This window comes from Pristiophorus japonicus, chromosome 13, assembly GCF_044704955.1.
Source record: "Pristiophorus japonicus isolate sPriJap1 chromosome 13, sPriJap1.hap1, whole genome shotgun sequence".
NCBI classification, from domain to species: Eukaryota; Metazoa; Chordata; class Chondrichthyes; family Pristiophoridae; genus Pristiophorus; species Pristiophorus japonicus.
This window is the reverse complement of record NC_091989.1, coordinates 35,042,827-35,067,303: the sequence shown is the minus strand read 5'-3', so window position 1 is coordinate 35,067,303 and position 24,477 is coordinate 35,042,827. Positions and strand designations below refer to the sequence as shown.

General features: G+C 44.4%; 1 protein-coding gene across 3 annotated transcripts in view; it reads left to right on the top strand.

The window, feature by feature from the left end:
- magi2a (membrane associated guanylate kinase, WW and PDZ domain containing 2a) overlaps nucleotides 1-24,477 on the top strand; it is a 1,034,101-nt gene that overhangs the window by 56,994 nt on the left and 952,630 nt on the right. The gene's annotated exons all lie outside the window — the stretch shown is intronic.

Genomic DNA, 24,477 nt, shown 5'->3' with positions numbered 1-24,477 from the left:
GGGCTTTTTGCAGCAGTTTCCCGACGGCCTCCCCCCCCCCCCAATCCCCCTTTTGCCGTCGGGGAATGGCTGCTGAACTTGAGGCTTCCTGCAGCCTTCTCACTATCTCCTCCCCCCCCCCCGCCGACCGTCTGGAACGGCTTCCTCCCCCCCCGCTGCGTTCGGTCAGTCCCGCACTCCCTCCCTCCCCCCCCACTGCCTACCGTCGGGAACGCCCCCCCCCCCCCTTGCGGGAACGAACGGCTGCCTCCTCCCCCCCCCCCCCCAGCAGGAACGAACGGCTGCCTCCTCCCCCCCCCCCCGCAGGAACGAACGGCTGCCTCCTCCCCCCCCCCCCCCCCCGCGGGAACGAACGGCTCCCCCCCCCGCAGGAACGAACGGCTTCCGCCCCCCCCCCCCGCGGGAACGAACGGCTGCCTCCTCCCCCCCCCCCCGCGGGAACGAACGGCTGCCTCCTCCCCCCCCCCCCGCGGGAACGAACAGCTGCCTCCTCCCCCCCCCCCCCCGCAGGAACGAACGGCTGCCCCAACTTGTGAGGCTTCCTGCAGCATTCTCCCTGGTTGAAGCACTTTCACACAGGTAGGAAGATGGTTTATTTAATCTTTTCTTTGCTTATAAATTTTTATTCAGGTTGGATTTATTTGTATAATATTTGTAGAAGTATAAATAAGGATTTATTATAGAATTTAATGACTTCCCTTCCCCCCCCCCCCCCCACCTCGTTCTGGACGCCTAATTTGTAACCTGCGCCTGATTTTTTAATGTGTAGAACAGGTTTTTTCAGTTCTACAAAAATCTTCACTTGCTCCATTCTAAGTTAGTTTGGAGTACGTTTTCACTGTGGAAACTTTGAAATCAGGCGTCAGTGGCCGGACACGCCCCCTTTTGAAGAAAAAATTCTGTTCCAAAGTGAAACTGTTCTAACTGACTAGAACTGCAGAAAAAAAAATGTGGAGAATTGCGATTTCTAAGATAGTCCGTTCTCCACCAGTTGTTCCTAAAAATCAGGCGCAAATCATGTGGAAACTTGGGCCCAAAGGGTCCAAATTTCCCCAAGAGTTGCACTGTTTTTTTGGTGTAACTTGATTTTTCTGGTGTATCTTTTTAGTTGCAAATATGGCCATTTAATTTGCGCCAGTGTAAATGAGTTAGTTAGGTTTTTTGTTAGGTCAGTTTTTTCTTCAAAAGGGGGCGTTCCCAGCCACTTAGACCATTTATGCCAATTTGGCCAGAAAAAAGTTCTACTAAACTAACTTTTGTCCACACAGAAAGATCTTACTTACAGTTAAGGAATCGGCGCAAGTAACTACATTTAAAGCACCACCAAGCACCAAACAAAGCCCAAAAAGTAATAAGCAATTAATTAACAAATAAAATAGAAGGAACACTGCCCCTAAAGCAACAAAATCAATCCGTAAATAACAAATAAAGAATAGAAGTCCTACCTTGGGGAACGCAGCGGGCCACTGATGAGGGAGCCCATTCGGCCAGGGCTGTGGGGGAGGGGGTAAAAGAGAGGAGAGGAGGAGGGGGAAGGGCGGGGGGAGGTGGAAGTACCCTCTTGATCAAATGGTACAAATCCTCTGGAAGGTCTGGAGCCAACCCCTTGGACTCCAGTATCCTGAGGATCTTGTTCGCCTGAGATACGGTGGATGTTCCCTCCACTCAGGCGCATCTGTTCCTACTGTCAGGGCTGCTTAGTGGGCTGCCTGCGTGACGCAGTTACTCCCGTCCTCGCTCACAGAGGGCCTGGCTTTATGTTTGGGGCACTGATCTTGGAGGGCTTTGGTGATGACCACTTGCTGATGACAATGGTCCACAAACCCCTTCAGAGTCCTCGAAGCACGTCTAGACTGATGTCCGGTATGGCATCAAACACCCGCATGAATCCCCGGGTCATCTGGTCGAGAGTTACAAACCCAGACCCCCAGAAACTCTTCAGGCGTTTTACAGTCAGATCAGAGTTGACACAGCCTGGAGAGCACATTCTGGCCACCGACGAGGGAGCCCATTCGGCCAGGGCTAGGGGCGGCGAGCTTCAGGCCCTTCCCACACAGCCTGCAGCATGCGTTTGCAGAAACGACCTGCCAGGAGCTACTGCATATGCACGCAGACTCTAGTGCACATGTACAGAGGGCTCCGCCCCCAATCCATTGGGCCACGCTGCGCCACGACCGAAGAGAGGCTGGGGAGCGGCCAGAATACCGACGTCTTTTTTTCAGTGCGCTTGGAGGCGGGCAAAAACGGTGCACCTCTGGTGAGGGCGCCAGAAAAACAGGTTAGGGAAAATCTAGCCCATAACCACTACATACCTGATTAAAAACAAATTTATTAAAACCAAATTTACCAGAATTTGTAAAATTTGACCCTAAAAGAACAATTCCACAAATTCATAGTCATAAAAAATAGAAAAATTGAAAAAAATCATTACTAAAACACAGTATTGAAAAGGTACTGCAAACATTGCAGCAGAAAAACATCAGATGCCTGTTCCCCTTTAAGAGCCCCATGGACCTTCCTTTGCACCCATTCAAAATGGATTTCATGAACAAAGTGCAAGCCTTGTGCAAACACATGCATTCTGAGGCCTTAATTCAGTTATGAGACAAAATATATAAATACTCTCCCTCACTCACCCTGCATCTGCACTGCCACCTCTTCAGATGACCTGAACATCTACCCCACTGTCTATATTTGAAAGTATCAGTAAATTGCTCCATCTTGCCTGATTTTATCTCAGCCCTACCAGTTTCTATAGAGGGTATATTTTTTAGGAAAATTCTAGTAGTTTGCATTATTTTACACTAAAATACTAACTGCATTTATTTTCAGTTCTCCAATATTTGTATTTTTTCCACTTTGCAAACGAATTATGTTCCTACCCCATAATGGTGTAATCTTCAGACAGCATAGAAAATAGGTGCAGGAGTAGGCCATTCGGCCCTTCGAGTCTGCACCGCCATTCAATAAGATCATGGCTGATCATTCCCTCAGTACCCCTTTCCTACTTTCTCTCCGTACCCCTTTTCTGCTTTCTCTCCATACCCCTTGATCCCCTAAGCCGTAAGGGCCATATCTAACTCCCTCTTGAATATATCCAATGAACTGGCATCAATAGCTCTCTGCGGCAGAGAATTCCACAGGTTAACAACTCTCTGGGTGAAGAAGTGTCTCTTCATCTCAGTCCTAAATGGCGTACCCCTTATCCTAAGACTATGTCCCCTGGTTCTGGACTTTCCCAACATCAGGACATTCTTCCCACATCTAACCTGTCCAATCCCATCAGAATTTTATATGTTTCTATGAGATCACCTCTCATCCTTCTAAACTCCAGTGAATAAAGGCCCAGTTGATCCAGTCTCTCCTCATATGACAGTCCAGCCATCCCTGGAATTAGCCTGGTGAACCTTCGCTGCACTCCCTCAATAGCAAGAACGTCCCTCCTCAGATTAGGAGACCAAAACTGAACACAATATTCCAGCTGAGGCCTCACTAAGGCCCTGTATAACTGCAATAAGACCTCCCTGCTCCTATACTCAAATCCCCTAGCTATGAAGGCCAACATACCATTTGCTGCCTTCACCGCCTGTTGTACCTGCATGCCAATCTTCAATGACTGATGAACCATGACACCCAGGTCTCGTTGCACCTCCCCTTTTCCTAATCTGCCATTCAAACAATATTCTGCCTTCGTGTTTTTGCCCCCAAAATGGATAACCTCACATTTATCCACATTATACTGCATCTGCTATGCATTTGCCCGCTCACCTAACCTGTCCAAGTCACCCTGCAGCCTCTTAGCGTTCCCCTCACAGCTCACACCGCCACACAGTTTAGTGTCATTTGCAAACTTGGAGATATTACACTCAATTCCTTCATCCAAATCGTTAATATATATTGTAAAGAGCTGGGGTCCCAGCACTGAGCCCTGTGGCACTCCACTAGTCACTGCCTGCCATTCTGAAAAGGACCCGTTTATCCCGACTCTCTGCTTCCTGTCTGCCAACCAGTTCTCTAGCCACGTCAGTACATTGCCCCTAATACCATACGCTTTGACTTTGCACACCAATCTCTTGTGCGGGACCTTGTCAAATGACTTTTGAAAGTTCAAATACACCACATCCACTGGTTCTCCCTTGTCCACTCTGCTAGTTATATCCTGAAAAAATTCCAGAAGATTCGTCAAACATGATTTCCCTTTCATAAATCCATGCTGACTTGGACCGATCCTGTCACTGCTTTCCAAATGCACTGCTATTTCATCCTTAATGATTGATTCCAACATTTTCCCCATTACTGATGTCCGGCTAACCAGTCTGTAATTACCCGTTTTCTCTCCCTCCTTTTTTAAAAAGTGGTGTTACATTAGCTACCCTCCAGTCCATAGGAACTGATCCAGAGTCGATAGACTGTTGGAAAATGATCACCATTGCATCCACTATTTCTAGGGCCACTTCCTTAAGTACTCTGGGATGCAGACTACCAGGCCCCGGGGATTTATCAGCCTTCAATCCCATCAATTTCCCTAACACAATTTTCCGCCTAATAAGGATATCCTTCAGTTCCTCCTTCTCACTAGACCCACTGTCCCCTAGTACATTCGGAAGATTATTCGTGACTTCCTTCGCGAAGACAGAACCGAAGTATTTGTTCAATTGGTCTGCCATTTCTTTATTCCCCATTATAAATTCACCTGAATCCGATTGCAAGGGACCTACATTTGTCTTCACTAATCTTTTTCTCTTCACATATTTATAGAAGCTTTTGCAGTCAGTTTTTATGTTCACGGCAAGCTTCCTCTTGTACTCTATTTTCCCCCTCTTAATTAAACCCATAGTCCTCCCCTGTTGAATTCTAAATTTCTCCCACTCCTTAGGTTTGTTACTTTTTCTAGCCAATTTATATGCCTCTTCCTTGGTTTTAGCACTATCCTTAATTTCCCTTGTTAGCCACAGTTGAGCCACCTTCCCCATTTTATTTTTACTCCGGACAGGGATGTACAATTGCTGAAGTTCATCCATGTGATCTGTAAATGTTTGCCATTACTTATCCACCGTCAACCCTTTAAGTATCCTTTGCCAGTCTATTCTAGCCAATTCACGCCTCATACCGTCGAAGTTATCTTTCCTTAAGTTCAGGACCCTAGTTTCCGAATTAACTGTGTCACTCTCCATCTTAATAAAGAATTCTACCATATTATGGTCACTCTTCCCCAAGGGGCCTCGCACAACAAGATTGTGTTATTTATCAAGAATACTTGAGATGGTATTAATGTGGGTAGAACAAATTATATTTGTACCCCCTTGGAATCAGGTTAATAAAATGATTAAGACTTTGCAAACAAGAATAAAAATGATAAAGTTTTCTATAGAGCTGTATATAAATAATAGTACAGTCTACACATCTTAATTCAAAGTCGCTTAGTTTGAATTATCTGCTAATTTGAATTGAAGTTCTACAAAAAAAGTACTGAACATACGAATTAGGAGCAGGAGTTGGCCATACGACCCCTCGAGCCTGCTCCACCATTCAATAAGATCATGGCTGATCTTCAACCTCAACTCCACTTTCTTGCCCGCTCCCCATATCCGTTGATTACCCGAGAGTCCAAAGATCTATCTTATCTCAACCTTAAATATACTCAGTGACTGAGCATCCACTGCCCTCTGAGGTAGAGAATTCTCAAGATTTATAAATCCCTGAGTGAAGAAATTGCTTCTAATCTCAGTCTTAAATGGCTGACCCCTTATCCCGAGATGATGCCCCCGAGTTCTAGACTCTCCAGCCGAGGGAACAACCTCTCAACATCTAACCTGCCAATCCCCATTTCAATGAGATCACCTCTCATTCTTCTAAACTCCAGAGAGTATAGGCCTAATCTACTCAATCTCTCTCATAGGAAAACCCTCTCATCCCAGGAATCAATCTAGTGAACCTTTGTTGCACCACCTCTGAGGCAAATATATCCTTCCTCAGATGTACTTCATCAGCTTTTGCATAGGCAAATCATTTATGATTTGTCTTTTACTTCCGATGATAGCTGATTGATGGAGTGATTTTAAGAGACATTTGATGAATTTGAAAGAAGTAATACTGTCAAGTGTATGTTCTAGAATTTATTCATGAGGCTGGAGCACATTTTGCCTGTGATTTGACATTGATGCATTTATTGTATTTAACAAATATATTCTCTCACTCACTCACTCTCTCTCACGCAGTCACTTACAAATGGAATCACAATAGATTATTTTGCGAGCTTAATGAAATTCTTCATCATCCCTTTTTCCTTATAATATTAGATGGGCAAGTTGACTATAAATATCTTACACTAGTGTATCATATAAAAATGAAACTTAAATTCATTTTTCACTGGTACTGGGTTTTCTTCAATTGAAAGCATTTTATAGTTGTTGGACTAACACTACTGCACCACTTTACAGAAAATAATAATTCAATGAAAGAGAAAGACAAATCAACATTTTGTGTGAAACCCTTCATCAGAACCTCTATCAATGATGGTCTAAACTGGATGCCAAGAATTGTGTATGAGTGTCTGCAAGTTGACTGTCCTTTGGGAAGTAAGATTATATAGAATTATATAGAAATTACAACACATGAACAAATCATTCATCCGTGTTTATCCTCCAAAAGAAGTCTTAATCCTTTGCGCCAACCCTGCTGTCGTATCACTTTATTCGCTTTTCCTTCAGCAACCCTTTTAACCTATTCATAAATGTTGACATGGTCTCTACTTCAATCACTAACTCTGGTAGTGCATTCCCTTCACAACCCTGTGTGGAAAAAAGCTTCACTTGCTCTCTACCCTAAATCTCTAACATTTAATCTTATTACCCTTTGTTCTAAATCCCTCAATCACTGAAAACAATCTTTTTCTATCTACGGTGTCCCATTCCATCATAAGTTTAAGTGCTATCAAATTACCCTATAATCTCTGTTGTAAGGAAAACAACCCTAATTTTTCAAGTTTTCCTTTGTCATTTAATGTACCATCTCTATTGTCTCCACATCCTTCCCATAGTGTGGAGCCTAAAACAGCTCACAGTAGTCCAACTGTGGTCTTCCTAAGGTTTTATATGGATTTACCATTACATCGTGACACTTATATTCTATACTATTTACCATAAAACCCAATTTTACATTAGCTTTTTTTATGGCCATATCAGGTGCTACTTTTAATAAATGGCAAATTTAAACCCTCAAATCTCTCTGTTCTTCCATATCATCAGGCTTTCCCCCATTCAAATTGTAATTATTACATTTAACTGTTTTTAATAAAATGTACTACTTCATATTTATTGAAATTGAATTCCATCTGCCACTTTTTGGCCCATTCTACCATTTTATCAATATTCCCTTGCAGAATTATTTACTATGCCTCCTATTTTAGTATCATGTGCAAACTTGGATACTACTGCCTCTAACCCTATATCCAAATCATTGATGGACACAGTGAAAAGTCGCAGTCATAGTATGGAGCTCTTTGGGACACCACTGCCCATTTCCAACCACTGGAAACTGCCCTCTGTTTCACCCTTTTCAACCAGCTTTAATCCAATTTTCTGCCCTCCCTCTAATTTTATACCTTTTAAACTGCATCAATATTTTTCTATGCAATACTTTATCAAACACTTTCTGAAAGTCCCCTATCAATCGTATCTCTCACCTCCTCAAAGAACATTATCCGGTTCATCAAGCAAGATCCTGTCTGAAATATGTGTTTTCTTCATCTAGATTGTTAGTAATTTCATCTTTAATTAAAGATTCCAAAATTCTAATAGATAGTGGTACAGCAGCCTTACAGAACCTGTAGAGAACAGTAACTGGTCTCACTATGGATTTGTGTTTGCTTTATCTTCAATTTAATTATTTAAAACATTTTTTAACACAATAATATGGCTTTGATATGGTATTACATTTAAGTCTGGAATTCAAAGAGGAAGGAGCAGGAAAAAGAAAAATACCAGTATGCAGTCTTAATGGTGCCATCAGCATCCATTTCTCAGTCTTGCTAATTGATTATTTATGTTGAGGTTGTAAACAAAATTTACTGCGCATCACCACAATAAAGATTAAATCACAAATTTCACCAAGCAGGATCTTTTTTTTTTATGGCAATATGTTCAGGCACATTTTATACTAACTTTGGTCATAAAAATGATGACTCAGCCTCACCTGTTATTAAAAAAGTAATGCAGAAAGTCGAGGCAAAGAACACTGGACTCCAAGCAAACTCCATATCCATGCAACTGTTGACAAGAAATTGCAGAGAAAGAGCAGATGCAAACAATGCAGATTTGTTTTGCTCAGATCTTGGTTCAGAGTGAAAAAGTCTTTGAAAGTTAAAACTATTTGTGACCCTGGATTTAAATCAGGCTTGAATAAATGTCCAAAATGCGAATTTCCTGTCATTTACTGCCACAATCAAAATACAGCACATACCAGCTTGGTGTTTTATTATTGCCTGGTGCATAAACTAAATCAGACCAAGTAGAGTGTAACGCTGAGAATATGCTGTCCCGAGAATCCTAATCGGAAACAGAAATAGTGTTTTGTGCTTTGCTTTTTTTTTTACAGATCTCAAAGTTTAGTCTTATAACAACAATGGTAGTGACCGCTTCCTCTTCATTCCACCCATGTAAGAATGTAAAAACATTTACATTAGTGTAACTGCTCAACCATCGGTGGCTATGCCTTTAACTGCCTGGGCCCTAATCTCTGGAACTCTCTACTTATTCTCCTTTAAGACGCTCCTTAAAACCTACCTCTTTGACCAAGCTCAGCTGTAATTTCTTCTTATGTGACTCAGTGTCACATTTATTTGTTTTGTCTTATAACACTGCTGTGAAGCGCCTTGGGACATTTTACTATGTTAAAGGTGCTATATAAATAAATGTTGTTATTTGTAGACTCAAAAGTTAACAAAACTGCAGCCTAACTTAGCAATATAGCAATAATATTTGGATATGTACTTGAAAAAAGATCTCTCCAGAGATTTTTCAGAAAAATAGCAGGAGAAGCTACAAGTAAAGCAACAGAATAATCTCAAAGCACCACATGGGAGATGCAGAAAAAAACCCTAAAAAATTACAGAACATGCAGTAGTTTCTATGGGCCCAAATTTGCCCAGGAGTTGCTCCATTTTTTTTTTGGATCAACTTGATTTTTCTGGAGTATCTTAAAAATCCCCATTCTGCACATTTAATTTGCGCCAGTGTAAGTGAGTTAGTTCAGATTTTTTTTAAGTTTAGATTTTTTTTTCAAAAGGGGGCGTTTCCAGCCGTTTTGGCCATTTAAGCCAGTTTGGACAGCTAATAGTTGCTCCAAACTAACTTAGGCCAGCATATGTGGCCGCACAGAAAACTCTTGCGGAGAGTTAAGAAATCAGCGCAGATAGCCAAAGATTGGGGGAGGCGGGGTGGTGGCGGTTGTGAGGGAGGGAAGCACAGAGGACCTTGCAAAGCACTAAACACCTTCACAACAACTAATACAGATCTTGTACTGTAACTTTTGCATAATTTACACATTTCACTATATAAAGCATCATACAATAGGCACTTTTTAATATCATTTATATCAGAAGACAAAGGGTTTCATAAAACCATTTATGAATCAAATATTTTGCTAGCAGTGCTATGAACGATGGTCACTTGCGCAAGGTACCTGAGCGTCCCCAAAAAGGCACCCGTGGGTGCTGATGGAATGTTTCCAACAGGGTATCTACGGGCATCCATGCAGTTGTTCACTAAGAACTTTGGTGGGATTTTAAAACAATTGACCTAAGTCATGATTACTACCAAAACAAAAGCCACAACCAGATATTTGTTGGTACTGAGAAACCAAACCTAAGGAAAGTTTTCTCTGGTCATTCTCACCTCTTAACAGCCAGTTGCATTGTGCCATGGACAGAGACATTTTCTAAATCATTTAAAGAAACTCTCCTCCTTCTCTCCTCCCCCCCAACCCCCCCAATCAAAACTCTTTCCCCCCCCCCCAAATCAAAACTCTTTCCTCCCCCCCCCCGATCAAAACTCTTTCTTTCTTTCTCCCCCCCCCCCCCCCCGATCAAAACTCTTCCTCCGCCCCCACCCCCCAACGATCAAAACTCTTCCCTCCGCCCCCCCCCCACCCCCACCGATCAAAACTCTTTCTCCCCCCCCCCCCCCCCCCCCCCGATCAAAAGTCTCCCCGCACCAACCTGTTTCTTGTAGCTCTCGGCCTATGCGGCAGGCTACTCGGCCAGGGATAGGGGCGGTGAACATTGGGTCCTCCCTTCAGCCAGGGATAGGGGTGGCGAGCATCAGGTCCGGCTCACAGCCTGCAGGACGCGCCGGGAGGGCGAGGAGCTACTGCGCATTACTCCACTGCGCATGTGTGCAGCTGCCGGCACTATTTTTGGCGCAGGGTTGTAGCTCCACCCCCCCACTCCATGAGAAACTCCGTGCCAGGACCTGGGACACACAGCAGAGCGGCCAGAATCGCTCATAAGTTTTTTAGTGCCGTTTTGAGCGCACAAAGTCGGCGCATCTCTGGGGAGAGCGCCGGAAAAAGGGGTTGGGGAAATTTGGGCCCTATGAGTGCCAACTGGTACAGTGGATAGGGAAGTTTTTCAGTTGTCAGTTTCTAATTCGATCCTTTTGTCCATCTTTGAACTGTTACCTATTTTCTTGTTGGCTTTCAGTGGGAAACTGGAGTATTAGGTACTAGTTGCTAGGAGCACAATCTTTTACAACTACAAATATGGTTGAAATTTTGTAAATATTTTCTTCAGTAAAATTGCCTCAGCAACCACAGTAGTATAACTGTAATGTTTTATGAATTACAAATAATAAAGTTTTAATGTTGCCCCGATTCAAAACGAGCAACTTTCTAACTGCTATCTCAAATGACTGAAGGTTTGATCAAGATGTTTATTAATGAAGGTGTGTGCACTGAGATGGTCAGTGATATGGACTAAATTGCATAACCGACCATGTCTGCCCCATAATGAGATCATGTCTTGAAGGCCAACATGATAAAGCTTGAGTACAGTTTTCGGTGCAGGTTACTCTTAGTTGTTCCAGATACTTTACTTCACACATGGAAACTTCCTAAAATGACAACAACATCCCTTTTAAATAGCTGTAAACTGTTGCTGTAAGATTTAATTTTATGTTTTAAGGATCATAAGTATCTTTAAATCAAGTGCCAGTTGATACCATATGCACAGCTACCACAGGGAGCAACCCTTACATATTTCTAAATATTCATGCTTAGATTTAACACTTTATTAATGCTTAGATTTGTCTTTGGCAAATTGATTCTGACAGTTGATGTTGCATCTGTTACACAGGAGGGTACCCCCTTTCTAAGTTTATACTGGATTGCATGTTCCTAAGGTATGTGTGGAGAATGTGGAATGAAGATGATAAATGAATTACCTTGTAGGTTCGTCTTCATTCTTAGAATGATGTGAATCCATTACACACTAACCTCCCCCCCCCGCACCCCCCACCCCCCACCATGGACCCAACAGGGTTCTCGTTTTGGAGGGGTGCTAATGCTAAGTAGTTCATTTCAGTTTTTAAGCTCCGGGTCAAAACAATTCCGTACACTGTTGCAGTTCTTGGGGCTTTCCGGGAGTGAGAGACCATGTGCTGCTGCACTATCTATTGGCACATTTCTCATGGCACTTTTATATGCATGGTCAGCACAAAATCATCAACCTAGGTTATTTTCCTTAAGTGTGTGGAAGATGCATATCATTGGAAGAATGAAGAAGAGCCTCCAAGGTAGGTATTCTATGTTTTCCGCCCACCATTCAAAAACACAAGTATTCAACCCTCCTGCTGCAGCCAAAGTGCACTGATACTATTCTGTTTAGCTTTTGTGTTGGAAAATGAACAATCTTTTAATACTGGCTTAAATATGACTTCAAAATTTTAGCCGGTGTTCTTTACAGTATATGCAGTAGATCATTGACATACTGCATGTGATTATTATATTAGATGTTCCATAGTCTTAAATATTGGGTTTAGTCTCAAATATTTTTAACTGACTAAACTAGTATATTCCAATTGTTGTGTGTAGAAATTAGTAATATCCTTCAAAATAAGTAACATTTGCCAACTTCTAGTGTTTGAGACCAATTCAATCAAAGGTATTTTGATTACATTACATTTTGTACTGCTCCCTATAGCTTGTTTGTGTTTTATTGGGCTATGTTTGGGAACCAGAAACAATCTCCAATTAAAGCTAAATACAGGTTGTGAGTTCTAAAGAGTAGACTAAGCATCTGCATCAGGATGTAAAGCAACTGATCTTTAAGGAAGTAATTTGATGCACAGGTATTAAAAATGATCCATGAGGTCATTAGATTCTGCTCATTTGAGGCCAGTCATATTGCACACAAAGCACGGTGTCTTGAGAATTCTTTTCTGTATTATTTTGTCTTTCTTGAGTTCTGTAAAAGTATACCAATCAAAACAAAGTTTTAGAGAATGATAACAGTGCATTCACTTTGTTAGCTGATGTCATCCTTTGGCATTTGGGTGAGGGAGAAGTCCCCATAACTATACAAGTATTGGCAGGCATTTTGGAGTTTCAGTTGTGTTTTGCCATAGAGTGGTCGGAGACATACGTGGTGAGATCCCAGTGTCTGTTGTGGTATTAGGGCAACTGTCATGCATTGCTTACTTTCTTGCAGGCAGGATGACAACATTGGCCTGGATTTTGCGTTGAGAATAACAGTAAGGCTAACAGCGCTCATCATTAGTATGGAGTAAATCGGCAGCAACTTCCCGAGTCCGGACATGTGCGGTTAAACGTGGAAATCCGAATGTTGCTGTCCCATTTGCCGTGTTCCTCTTCAAGCTGCGCTATGCTAGTATTGCACTAATGGACTCATAATTGAAATCCATGTGAAGTTGCTGTACTTGCCCAATAAACACGTCAGAAAAAATTAAGGCTGGTGCATTCAGGTGAAAGTGAATTTTTAACGGCGTGATAAATCTTACTTGCTGCCAAACAAACTCACTGGCACTGAAAATGTAATTTTACATGTGTGGAGTCTCATTCCTTCAGAGCTTAAGTGTTGAAGATTTTTTTTTAACGTTTTCTTTCTGTCTCTTAGCTCGCTCTCTTAATCCCAATTTTATTTTATTTTCGCTTTCCGTACACGATTTTACAATGAATTAACTATTCTAATTTATACTTCCTGGTTTAGACTCTGCATGTCTCAGTTGAGGATTCTTCAATCTGATTGGTTGAAGAGCCACGCTGCTGTTTTTACCTGCTCACACAGTCTCAGATTCCCTGTAGAGAGCACAGTGCTGGAAATGATCTCTAGTAACTGCTCAAAAGCTGATGATAAAGTCTGTGAGCAGCTGTAAGCATGATGACCACAAATTCTGGGCTAAAGAGTCATAGACTGACTTTGCCTTATGCCTTTCATACTTGCTGGTTATAGTGCAACATTGGTAGATGCCTCGGAGTGTTGTGCAGAACGAGGATTTAAAATAAAATCTTGATGTTGATTTGAGTATTTTAAAGTGTAACTGTAAGGCGAGAAAACAATTCTAAGGCATGTTTCCTTTTCTAGTTTTAATGGGCTCAATTTTCCCCAGTATTTGCGCAGTTTTTTTGGGGAGCAGGCTGCTTTTTCTGGCCTAACTTAAAAATCCCCAGTTTCCCCAATCAATTTGCACCAGCGTAACTCAGTTAGTTACGTTTTTTTAGGCAAGTTTTTTTTTCCTCAAAAGGGAGCGTTGCCAGCCACCTACGCCAATTCTGGCCATTTAGGCAACTTTGGCCAGCTAATAGTTACTCCATTTCTACTTAGGCCAGTGTATGTGGCCTCTCGAGAAAACCCTTGCAGAGAGTTAAAGAAATCGGCACAGGTAAGTATATAGGAGGCCATTCGGCCTGGGCTAGGGGCGGGAAGCAGAGCAGACTACAAGGAAATACTTCAGTTGCTGCGTCAGGTTTGCATCACTGATCTTTGATGGTATTGGGTGGTAGTTATGATTTCAGTCTCTTGAGAGATGCATCAGTTGCCTGGTATTGTGATCGTGATGCCATTTGTGTCTCAAATTTGTTCTATTCTATCTCATTTTCTCCCTCTCTCTTCCACAAAACTGTAAGACTTATTTCCTGTAATGCTTTCCTGTGATTGAAATTCTCGTCATGCCTGCTTTCCGTCATAATTACGCTCCCTGTTCATTTTATCTACCTCCTGACTTGAGTTCTTTAAGCCCGGTCTCCAAACTAGGTGGTGATGTTACTTACTTACTGCTGAGCAGTTTTGAAGGATCTAAAATTAGTCCTGTGGCCTGATGCTGACTGTCCATTCCCTGTTGCCACCTCTCATGGCTGCCATCCAAAAGCCAACACTGCCTGCCATTCACCTTTTTCTGAGCTCTACTGCGCGTGTGCAGCCATTTCAGCGACCCGTCAAGAATGTCATTTTTTCCCCGCGCATGCGCCGAAGGCCCGGCTCCTTTTTCCAGCGCAGACCGCAGGCTCCACACCCCCACCCCTCGAGGCGACTGGCCACGCTACGCGGCTGCAGTTTAGAGGCCAAACATCGGAGAAACTTCAGAGAATTTTTTCTGGAGCATCTATTTACCTAATTAAGCAGAACAACTCCGGCAATACGCAGAAAACGGGCTCGGGGAAAATTGAGCCCATGATGTCTGTGTTTGGCTTCCTAAAAATAATTTTTCAATCACCTATGCTTCTGTTCTTAATTGCTTCCATTGTGCAGTAATTTTCCTTTTTTTATGTTCATCATATTGCCATATATTCTTCGTGTCATGAAATATGATGTAGAGACTGATTTATTGTTTGTCACCTTCTAAATGTGCATAAAGATGGTTTTGTGTAAAGGGTTTGCAGGATTGTTCCGCCCAGAGAATACAGTGAAATATTAATTCTTTTTTTATTATTATTCATTCATGGGATGTGGGCGTCCCTGCCAAGGCTAGCATTTATTGCCCATCCCTAATTGCACTTGAGACGGTGATGGTGAGCTGCCGCCTTGAACTGCTACAGTTAGTATGGTGAAGGTACTCCCACACTGCTGTTCGGGAGGGAGTTCCAGGATTTTGACCCAGCGACGATGAAGGCACAGAGATATATTTCCAAATCCGGATGGTGTGTAACTTGGAGGGGAACTTGGTGTTCCCATATCCCTGCTGCCCTTGTCCTTCTCGGTGGTAGAGGTCAAAGGTTTGGAAGGTGCTGCCGAAGAAGCCGTGGCGAGTTGCTGCAGTGCATCTTATAGATATACACACTGCAGCCACAGTGAGCCGATGGTGGAGGGAGTGAATGTTGAAGGTGCTAGATGAGATGCCAATCAAGCGGGCTGCCTTATCCTGGATAGTGTCGAGCTTCTTGCCGACAATCACTGAGCTGCACTCATCCAGGCAAGTGGAGAATATTCTATCACACTCCTGACTTGCGCCTTGTAGATGGTGGAAAGGCTTTAGGGGGTGAGGAGGTGAGACACTCACTGCAGAATACCAAGCCTCTGACCTGCTCTTATGGCCGCAATATTTATGTGGCCTGGTCCAGTTAAGTTTCTGGTCAATGGTAAAGTGGTTGATCGTGAGAAATTTGGTGATAGTAATGCTGCTAAATGTCAAAGGGCAGTGGTTAGACTCTTGCTTGTTGGAGATGGTCATTGCCTGGCATTAGTGTGGCACAAATGTTACTTGACACTTATCAGCCCAAGCCTGAATGTTATCCAGGTCATGCTGCATGCAAGCATGGACTGCTTCATTATCTGAGGGGTTGTGAATGGAACTGAACACTGCAATCATTAGTGAACATTCCCACTTCTGGGGGAGCTTGTTAAAGCTGTGATGAAGCATTGCAGTGAGGAAGATTGAGAAGAGCGCTGGTGCGATGACGCAACCTTGCTTGACCCCAGTCTGCACTTATATTGGGTCTGTGGTAGATCTGTTGGTAAGAATCATGGCTTGCATTTCATCAATGAAGCAGGCGGATGATAGTGACAAATTTTTGAGGACTGCCGAATTTGAGAAGGACCGCTCCATAATCCCTCATGGTTGACCGAGTCGAAGGCTTTTGTGAGGTCAAAGAAAGCCATGTTCAAAGGTTGATGCTGCTCCCTACATTTTCCTTGGATTTGTCGCATGGTGAAGATCATGTGCGTTGTACGGGCAGAATCTGCATTATGACTCTGGCAGGAGCTCTTAAGTCACTGGGAGCAGACGATTCATGAGAATTCTTACGATGATTTTCCCTGCAGTGGACAGCAGGCAAACTCCTCTGTAATTACCGCAGTTGGATTTGTCACCTTTCTTGAAGATGGTCATGATTACAACATCCCTGAGATCCCCTCACATGCTCTTTTTCCAGATAAGAGAGGTGAGGTCATGAATTCACGGCAAGAGTACTTCTCCGCCATGCTTTAATACTTCGGCGGGGATTCCATCTGCTCCTGAGGGCTGCTTGTTTTTCAGTTGTCGGATGGCTTTTTCAACCTCACGCCGGGCTGTAATTGTGCTGAGGTGGTGACTGGTAGCATGCTGTGGGATGGAGTCATGGACACTCACGTCTTGGTTGAGGAAATCCTCTAAGTGCTCCTTCCAGCGGGCATTGACTGCCCTTCTGTCCTTGATGAGCACCTCTCCGTTCTTGGCTCTTAGTGGAATAGGACCTTGAGTGCTTGGGCCGTAGGTAGTCTTGACTGCGCCAAAAATTCCATGCACATCATGATTGTCAGTTAGTTGCTGGATCTCCTGCGCTTTTTCCACCCACCATCTGTTCTTTACGTCGCGAATTTTATGTTGGACCTAGGCCTTCAGTTGTCTGTAGATCTGCTTTCTTTCACTTGAGTTGTGGTGTTTCCAATTCAAAAATGCCTTGCGTTTGCAGTTTATTAGCTCCTGGATCTCCTGGTCGTTCTCATCGAACCAGTCTTGATGTTTTCTGGTAGAGTAACCAAGAGTATCTTTGAAGGTGCTAATTATGGTGGACTTGGGGACAGATCAGGCACTATGGACACGCTGTGGCTCCGGTTCATTGGAAGTCGTCAGATTGTCTGTTAGGTGTTGGCTGAAGAGGGCTTTCGTTGCAGGATCTTTGAATGCTTCAACATTGATATTTTTGCAGCAGCATTTCGGTTGCCCTCGTCGTTTTGAGGCTATGTTGATGGAGATAACAGAGCGGATTAGGCGGTGGTCAGTCCAACAATCATCAGCTCCTGTCATGCCGCGAGTGATGCAGACGTCTTTGCGGTCCCTCGCTCGGATGATGACATAGTCCAGCAGATCCCAGTGCCTGGAGCAAGGGTGTTGCCAGGTTGTACTTGTCTTTCTGACTAAACAAGGTGTTGGTTATGACAAGATCATGTTCTGAGCATTTTGTCAGGAGGATAGTATTGGTTTTCCCTACCCCTTCCCTGCCAATCACCCCTCTCTAGAGGTTTGTGTCCTTTCCAACTCTGGCATTAAAGTCACCAAGGAGAATCAGCTTGTCGCCCGTTGGTACTCGGGACAGGGATTGTTCAAGGCTGGAGTAGAATTCCTCTTTGGCATCGTCTGTAGCTTCCAAGGTTGGGGCGTATGCACTGATGACTGTAGCATACTGGTTCCGGGTTAGAGTGAGCCAAAGGGTCATGAGGCGTTCATTTATTCTGTAAGGGGAATCTCTAAGATGCCAAGCTAGCTCATTTTTGATGGCGAAGCCAACCCCTTGCCTGTCCAGAAGAAGGTGAATCCACCACCTTGTTCCTTGAATTGCCCATTATGTCTTGCTCAGGGCGGTGATATTGATGTCATAAGAACATAAGAAATAGGAGCAGGAGTAGGCCATTTGGCCCCTCGAGCCTGCTCCGCCATTCAATAAGATCATGGCTGATCTGATCATGAATCAGCTCCACTTCCCTACCCGCTCCCCATAACCCTTTACTCCCCTATCACTCAAAAATCTGTCTATTTCCGCCTTAAATATATTCAATGACCCAGCCTCCACAGCTCTCTGGGGCAGAGAATTCTATAAATTTACAACTCTCTGAGAGAATAAATTTCTCCTCATCGAGTTTTAAATGGGCAGCCCCTTATTCTGAGACTATGTCTTCTAGTTTTAGTTTCCCCTATAAGTGGGAATATCTTCTCTACATCCATCTTGTCGAGCCTCCTCATTATCTTATGTTTCAATAAGATCACCTCTCATTCTTCTGAACTCTAGACCTACTCAACCTATCTTTGTAAGTCAATTCCCTCATCTGCAGAATCAACCTAGTGAACCTTCTCTGAACAGCCTCCAAGGCAAGTATATCCTTCCTTAAATATGGAAACCAAAACTGTACGCAGTACTCCAGGTGTGGCCTCACCAATACTCTGTACAGTTGTAGCAGGACTTCTCTGCTTTTATACTCTATCCCCCTTGCAATAAAGGCCAACATTCCATTTGCCTTCCTGATTACTTGCTATACCTGCATACTAACTTTTTATGTTTCATGAACAAGGACCTCCAGGTCCCTCTGTACTGCAGCACTTTGCAATTTTTCTCCATTTAAATTATAATTTGCTTTTCTATTATTTCTGCCAAACTGGATAACCTCACATTTTGCCACATTATTCTCCATCTGCCAAAATTTTGCCCATTCGCTTAGCTTGTCTATATCCCTTTGCAGATTATTTGTGTCCTCACAATTTGCTTTCCCATCCATCTTTGTATCTTCAGCAAACTTGGCTACATTACACTCGGTCCTTTCATCCAAGTCATTAATATAGATTGTAAACAGTTGAGGCCCAGGCACTGATCCCCGGCGGCACCCCACTAGTCACTGTTTGCCAACCGGAAAATTACCCATTTATCCTGACTCTCTGTTTTCTGTTAGTTAGCCAATCCTCTATCCATGCTAATATATTACCTCCAACCCCGTGAGCTTTTATTTTGTGCAGTAACCTTTTATGTGGCACTTTATCGAATGCCTTCTGGAAATCCAAGTGCACCACATCCACTGGTTCCCCCTTATCCAGCCTGCTCATTACATCCTCAAAGAACTCCAGCAAATTTGTCAAACACAATTTCCCTTTCATAAAACCATGCTGACTATGCTTAATTGAATCATGCTTTTCCAAATGTTTTTCGAAGCGTCCGAGTTCCCGGGCAATGACAGCAGTACAACATTCCGGTCTGTCGCTTTTTAGGTTGTCCATGAGGGTCCTGATGTTCCAGGTCCTGAACTTCATTTTAAGAAGCCTTGGTGAGTTGCTGTAGTGCATCTTGTAGATGGTACGCACTGCAGCCACAGTGCACCGATGGTGGAGGGAGCGATGTTTAAGGTGGTACATGGGGCGGCAATCAAGCGGGCTGCTTTGTCCTGGATGGTGTCGAGCTTCTGGAGTGTTGTTGGAGCTGTAGTCATCCAGGCAAGTGGAGAGTATTCCATCACACTCCTGACTTGTGCCTTGTAGATGGTGGAAAGGCTTTGGGGAGTCAGGAGGTGAGTCTCTCACCACAGAATACACAGCCTCTGACCTGCTCTTGCAGGCACAGTATTTGTGTGACTGGTCCAGTTAAGTTTCCAGTCAATGGTGATTCCCAGGATGTTTATGGTGGGGGATTCGACGATGGTAATGCCATTGAATTTTATCGGAAGCAACATGCTATAGTCAGAGCTAAGCGATTCCCACAACCAATGGATCAGATCAAAGCTCTGCAGTACTGTCACATCCAGTCATGATTGCTGGTGGACAATTAGCAACTACGGGAGGAGGAGGCTCCATGAACATCCCCATCCTCAATGTGCAAAAGACAAGGTGAAGCATATGCAACCATCTTCATAGAAATGTACGGCACAGAAGGAGGCCATTCGACCCATGTCTGTGCTGGAAACTTCAGTCTATGACTTCAGTCAGAATTGCCGAGTGGATGATCCATCTCGGCCTCCTTCTGAGAGTAGTGAACCTGTGGAATTCTCTATCACAGAAAGTTGTTGAGGCCAATTCACTAAATATATTCAAGAAGGAGTTAGATGTAGTCCTTACTACTAGGGGGATCAAGAGGTATGGTGAGAAAGCAGGAATGCTGTACTGAAGTTGCATGTTCAGCCATGAACTCATTGAATGGCGGTGCAGGCTTGAAGGGCCGAATGGCCTACTCCTGCACCTAATTTCTTTGTTTCTATGTTTTTATCCTCACCATCACAGAAGCAAGTCTTCAAACACTTTGATTCACTCCACGGGATATCAAGAAACAGCTGAGTTCACTGGATACAGCAAAGACTATGGGCCCTGACAACATCCCGGCTGTCCTGCTGAAGACTTGCGCTCCAGAACTAGCCACGCCTCTAGCCAAGTTGTTCTAATACAGCTACAACACTGGCATCTACCCGACAATGTGGAAAACTGCCTAGGTATGTCCTGTCCACAAAAAGCAGGACAAATCCAATCCGGCCAATTACTGCCCAATCGGTCTACTCTCGATCATCAGCAAAATGATGAAAGGTGTGGTAAACAGTGCTATCAAACGGAACTTACTCACCAATAACCTACTCACCGATGCTCAGTTTGGGTTCCACCAGGACCACTCGGCTCCAGACCTCATTACAGCCTTGGTCCAAACATGGACAAAAGAGCTAAATTCCAGAGATGAAGTGAGAGTGACTGTCCTTGATATCAAGGCAGCATTTGACCAAGTGTGGCATCAAGGTGCCCTAGTAAAATTGAAGTCAGTGGGAATCAGGAGGAAAACTGTGCACTGGCTGGAGTCATACCTAGCACAAGGAAGATGTTTGTGGTTGTTGGAGATCAATCATCTCCGCCCCGGGACATCGCTGCAAAAGTTCCTCAGGCCCAACCATCTTCAGCTGCTTCATCAATGACCTTCCCTCATCCCTGAATTAAACATGATTGGCATTGACGATTAAAGCAATGCACTTCAACATGCAGATGGGACACATCCTTGCTCGCTCTCCTATCTGTGTAGTACATTTGAATGAAAATGAATGAAATAAACAAGCCTACAGCTAGTTAACACTCTGGTCTGTATTCTCTACCGATTTTCCACAAATCGTGTTTCATTACCACCGAGCAGAATGAGTTCGTGAAATAAAACAGACACGTTTTACCCACCTGTAGTTTTATCATGTTTTAATCCAACTAGAATCCATCCGTCCATTTCTCTCTCTTTCTCACTCTTTTTATGTGTGAATCATTCATGGTTGATTTTTTTTTACTTTATTTAAAAACTGATATTGACGATTAGGCACATTTTGTAGTTGAGAGGATAAAGTCGGCTGAAGTATTGCAGGTTCTCTGAACTAATGTTTCAGACAATTAATATCGCTCATCGAAAACAAACTCTTGATCAGACATTGGACTTTACACATCAGTTGGTAGGATTTATACTCTGCTGTAAACACTGCTGATCTTTTTCGGCTGACCTGCAACCCATGGCAACACTTCATTGATGTTCCCCACAAGTACACATTGACCCCGCTGCTCCGAGAGTTGGTGTCTCAGCCTGAAATGAACCATTACATTAAAAACTTACCTGGGACTGCTGACAACGTTTCGACCCGATCGAGGAGGGAACACCAGAGGTAGCGGGAGAAGAGGAGCAGCCAGCTCCAGAACACAGTGCGCCAACCCGACCTAGGAAGGAACACTGGAGGCAGTGGGGAGAAGAGGAGCAGCCAGCCCCAAGACACAGCACGGGTCACGACCCCCCCCGCTGGGAATGATGCCAGACCAGGGAGGTTGTCGGACCAAAGAGTACCGGACCAGAGAAGTTCAACTTGTATTCATTTAATAGAATGCTAAAGTTTAATGCTCTAGTTTCATCATCTAATTAACATTATGTAAGTTCAATTGCTCCCACTCCTGAAGTGAGTTCTTTGGCGGCTGAAATTCCAATACGAGAGCTACAGACTTTGTCACAGGTGGGACAGATGGTCGTTGAGGGAAGGGGTGGGTGGGACTGGTTTGCCGCACGCTCTTTCTGCTGTCTGTGCTTGATTGCTGCATACTCTCGGCGTTGAGACTCAAGGTGCTCAGCGCCCTCCCAGATGCACTTCTTCCACTTACGGTAGTCTTTGGCCAGGGACTCCCAGATGTCTCTAGGGATGTCGCACTTTATCAGGGAGGCTTTGAGGGCGTCCTTGTAACATTTCCGCTGCCCACCTTTGGCTTGTTTGCCGTGAAGGAGCTCCAAGTAGAGAACTTGCTTTGGGAGTCTCGTGTCTGGCATGCGAACTATGTGGCCTGCCCAGCGAAGCTGATCAAGTGTGGTCAGTGCTTCAATGCTGGGGGTGTTAGCCTGGACGAGGATGCTGATGTTGATGCGTCTGTCCTCCCAGGGGATTTGTAGGATCTCGCGGAGACATCGTTGGTGATATTTCTCCAGCGTTCAATAATATACTGATGCTGAAGTACATTTTGGTGACTTAAAGGCTTGTGCACAAACCAGTTGCTTCCAGGCATGGGTGGCCTAGTAGGGCTTCCTCTTGGCATTGAGCATAACTGGAAGAGTGAGCATAGGCCACGCAGTGCAGGACAAGCTGCTAGCAGAGAAAGGAGGAATTTCTGTGTGCCTTCTGGTGAACTGGCACCTACACTTTCTTTGCACCCAGCCCTGGCTCTAATGCACTTGTGCCCGGTGTCTCACCATGTGCGGATACTGCCTCTATCCTATTCTCTAAATTACGTGCATTGTCAATATCTGAGCTGGTGGCTGTGACTGAAATTGAGTGACGGTGTCCCTTCATCTTCATTTTCCTCTTGCTCTTCCTGCACTGTCTGGGCAGGTTCCAGGTCTTGAGTATCTGAAATTAATAAGGGACAAGAATTTGGTTGTGGTGAGGGGAAAGTAGAAAGTAAGAAGTGTATGCTTACACCATCTGAGGCTTGTAAGAGATTGAGGGATGAGGGAGAAGTGGGATGAGATAAGGAGGGTTAGGTTTGCGGATTCTCTTATCTTCACGGCCTCAGCAATGGCCCTTCCCATAATGGCCAGCACTGTCTCCTCCACGGGGGTTTAAACATGCAGGCGTGCCTTTCCCCCTCCCATTAATTCCTGCTTCCTCCTATTGTGCGCCACCTTCTCCTACAAGAAAGAGGGAAGTGTGTCGGTGAGTGTCGTTCAATATGTTTGGGTGAAGTGGCTGTTATGGTTGAATAGCTACCAGTGTGTACAAGCTGTGAGATATGGGTGCGAGGTCTGCAACAGTGCTAAGTGTGTGAGGGTGAGGTAAAGCAGATGAATGTTAGGGATGATAGCAATTGTTTTTGGTAGGTGAGTGATGGGGGTAGTGAATTGAGCAGTGGATGAGGCTAGTGATGCAGTTAGTAGGATATGGCATTTGAAGATGCACTCAGTGACCTTGACAACACTTGTGAGGTCATTAAACCTCTTCCTGCACTACATCCAGGGCATTTTGGCTACAGTCCTGGCATTGACCCCTCTTCCCACTGCCTTCTGAGCATGTGTCTGGAGGGCCTCCATGCCCCCGCCCTGAGAATAGAGGATATCTCTCCTTTCCACCTCTTCCCCCAAGATCTCCAGTGCAGTGTCTGCAAATCTTGGTGCACGCTTGCTCCCATGGTCAGCAATTGTTGATTATTCCTCAGCACAATATTCAGAATGATCTCAGCACTGCCAGCAGCCACAATGCACCTCCCCTTTAAGAGGTGCAGGCTAGCTTTAAGTAGTGCTAGGCACTAACGACATGGGCCCCCTGCTGATACAGCACAGGGGAATGCTGGCTGCACGCAGCAATCCTGGAAATAAGCATAAAGTTGCCATCCTGCCTGCATTGCAATCAACAGGTGTGGGTTGATCATGCATCGCACTTCCTGCGTCCATTTTCGAGGGTTATCCATTTTAACCCGAGAGTGTCTCCAACATAATTAAGGGTGAAGTGATTTAAAAAAAATCTCAGTATCATTTGAATGTGAGGCTCAGACAACAGAACCAAACAAATCGCTGCCTACACTTTGCATTGTGCTCAGCAACAAAGGAGCTCTGTGCATGTGTGCATCCCCCCACCCCAATTCCCCGTTCCGCTCCCAACATCCACTGCCCCCCCCCACCCCAGGTCCCCTTCCTCTTCCCCTGTGCCCCTCCGCCCCCCCCCCCCCCATCCCTCTCTCTCCCTTTTCTCTAGTGCCTTCCTCCCACTTCCTCAATGTCCCCCACCTGCTTATCTCTCCCCCAGGCCCTCCCTCTTCCCCCTGCGCCCCGGTCCCTCTTCCCCTGGTGCCCCCTCTCTCTTCTCCCTCCCTCACCCCCCCCCCCCCACACCTCACACCCTCTTCCCCTGCGCACCAGTCTCTCTTTTCCCCCCCCCCACCCGCCCTCTTCCCCCGGTGCCCCCTCGCTCTCCCGCAGTGTTTCTGGATGCATTGTTAAAATTGGGGTTTTGAATTTTGCTGATATCGTAAAACTGTGCTTTGTGAGTCTTGTGATGGATAGTGGAGACATTTTTGTGCTTGGCATATATTT